Genomic DNA, 3,078 nt, shown 5'->3' on the forward strand with positions numbered 1-3,078 from the left:
GACAGACACAGAGAGAGACAGACACAGAGAGACAGAGAGACAGAAAGAGAAAGAGAGACAGAGACATAGACAGAGAAAGAGAGAGATAGAGACAGAGACAGAGAGACAGAAAGAGAAAGAGACAGAGAGAGACATAGACAGAGACAGAGAGAGACACAGAGAGACAGAGAGACAGAAAGAGAAAGAGAGAGAGACAGAAAGAGACATAGACAGAGAAAGAGAGAGATAGAGATAGAGACAGAGACAGAACGAGAAAGAGAGAGAGACAGAGAGAGACATAGACAGAGACAGAGAGAGACAGAGAGAAAGAGAGAGAGAGAGAGGAAGAAAAGTCCCTGCCATAGAGGTGGCGGGGGAGGTTGTAAATTAGGGACATTGGTTGGTGGTGGGAAATGGCCCTGGTGAAAGGACGGGTGTTGGAACACTGAATGACGGAAACCCAACCATGAACAACTTTGTATACAATTCACGGTGATTCAATACAAATAAATGAGTAAATAAAATAGTGGCTCCAAGTGTCTTCATTTCAGGAGAGAGTCTTTTTTTTTTTTTGATTATTCATTTTGGGAGCCATATCTGGGGTCACTTCAGGGCTTACTCCTGGCTCTGTGCTCAGGGATTACGCCTGATGATGCTCTAGGACCATATGGGGTGCCGGGGATTGAACCCGGGTCCGACGCATGTAAGGTGAGCATCCTCCCCGCTGTCCTATCGCTCTGGCCCTAAGTCTCTGTCCTAACGTCTCCTGGAATTACTGAGTCTGGTTAATTAATCGCCGACTCTGGAAGGAATAAGGCATAAACGAGAACTCACATTTGCAAAGACATTTAAAATATGAGCCGTTCCCTTGACTTGTTTATGCGGCTTAAAGTCATTATAGACAATAATTCACTTTCATTCCCCTGGACCAACTAAAGCTACAACAATATTTACAACTATAATAAAAAGAATTTTTGTGGATATGCTCTTGTTATTAATCATAATATATTGTTTCATTGTTTCCGTTTCAAATTAAAATCCTTCTGTTTTTTTTAGGCCACAACTGGCAGTGCTCAGGACTTACTCCTGCTTCTGTGCTCAGGGATCACGCCTGGCAGCTCTCAGGGGACCATATGAGGTGCTGGGGATCGAACCTGGGTCGGCCACATGTAAGACAAGAAAGAGCTTATGTGCTTTACTAACCTCTCCAGCCTTTTTAAATTTACATTTCGAAGAAGAGGACCAGTTTAGGCATTTTACATGTAAGATCTGCCTAAGACATGCCTATCGAGGGGTTGAAAAAAAAAGGTGGATAGATCTTGGGAAAGGTCCTGAAGTTTCTAGAAACTTCTATTAAGTCCGTAGGTTTGGAGAAAAATAGGAGCAGAAACCTGGGGATGGGTAGAGCCCTGTGTTTAAAATAGGATCACCCATGGGGCCAGAGAGATGGTCCAGTGGGATCAGACCCACATTTGATCTCTAGGGTCCCCTGAGCACCGCCAGGAGTAATTACTGAGTGCAGAGTTAGGAGTAAGACCTGAGCATTGCCCGGTGTGGCCCCAAGCCCCCAAATCAATCAATCAGTCAATCAAAAGGATCCTCCAGGGGCTGGAGTGATGATAGCACAGTGGGGAGGGCGTTTGCCTTGCACGCAGCCAACCCGGGTTTGATTCCCAGCACCCCATATGGTCCCCTGAGTACTGCCAGAGGTAATTCCTAAGTGCATGAGCCAGGAGGAACCCCTGAGCATCGCCAGGTGTGACCTCCCCCCAAAAAAACAAGGATCCTCCAGGGATGGGATATAATATGGGGGCAGGTGGGCTCACAAACAGTGCTCAGGGAAGGCCAGATATGCTCCCTTTGATTCTTGGCACATGGGGCAGGCTCAGTGTGAGAGCCCCAGATGTGGGGTTCGGGTGCATCTGGGGGTGCTTAGGAGACTGTGGGGGTACTGAGTCAGGGATCACCCACGGACCCCTGGGACATCTCTCCGGCCCCAAGAGGTTCTACAGGAAGAAGAAAGGGCCCCAGGGTGAACCCTGAGCCGTTGCAAAACTTGGTTTGGAAATGATGAGAAAAAGATTAGGGCAAGAATGTCAGAGGACCAGGGGGGTTGGGAAAGGCAAGAGCAAGGCGCCCGCTGCCCCGCTGTCCACACCCTGGCCCCGGCCACTCCCTCTGCGGTTCGAGCCACGTCCTGCTCTGTGGGCCCTGATCCTGAGCACTCGTTTGTGCTGGTTTGGCTTTTGGGGCCACAGCTGCTGATGCCCAGGGCTTACTCCTGGCTCTGTGCTCAGGGATCCCTCTTGGAAGGAGACCCGATGGGATGTCAGGGATCGAACCCATGTCAGCTGCATGGCAGGCAAACGCCCTCCTGGCCCCTGGGCCCTGAGCGTTCTTCATTGAGCCTCGGCTTCCCTCAACCTGACTCAGGAACACGCTGTCTGTGGATCAGCTCTGTGGCATGCGAGGGCCAACGTGGCCTTGGCTGCCGTGGCCGTTTGGCACCTTGGCCTATTCCTGGTCTCCATCACCATCCTCTCCACCAGAGGAGGTGAGAAGGATCCTGGGGGTGTCCCTGGGCCCAGAGCCTCGAGTCAGGATTCGCCCTTCGGGTCCCCGGCACTGTTGCTCCATCTTGGAGCACACGAGACGCTGGATGGAATAAACCGTCTGTGTGTCTGGACCCGTTCCCGCAGGTCCTGAGCAAGGTCCAGTCTGGCCCCTCTTGTTGCCAGGGTGTTCGCCGGGACCCCTTTGGGTCAGCAGAGTCAGAGCTGGAGGAAGGTGGGGTGTTGGAGTGTCTGTCTCGAGAGCCTGCCCTGTTGCCAAGTTTCTCACTACCAGGTGTGCCTGAGTCTGGGGGAGAATCCCCTGGGGTGAAGGTAGGGTGTGTGTGTGTGTGTGCGTGTGTGTGTGTGTGTGTGTGTGTGTGTGTGTGTGTGTATGTGTTGGAAAATGCAAGACTGAGGGTCCCAGACATCAGGTGTGCCTGAGTCTGGGGAAGAATCCCCTGGGGTGAAGGTAGGGGGTGTGTGTTTGTGTGTGTGTGTGTGTGTGTGTGTGTGTGTGTGTGTGTTGAAAAATGCAAGCCTGAGG

This window comes from Sorex araneus, chromosome X (genome assembly GCF_027595985.1).
Source record: "Sorex araneus isolate mSorAra2 chromosome X, mSorAra2.pri, whole genome shotgun sequence".
NCBI classification, from domain to species: domain Eukaryota; kingdom Metazoa; phylum Chordata; class Mammalia; order Eulipotyphla; family Soricidae; genus Sorex; species Sorex araneus.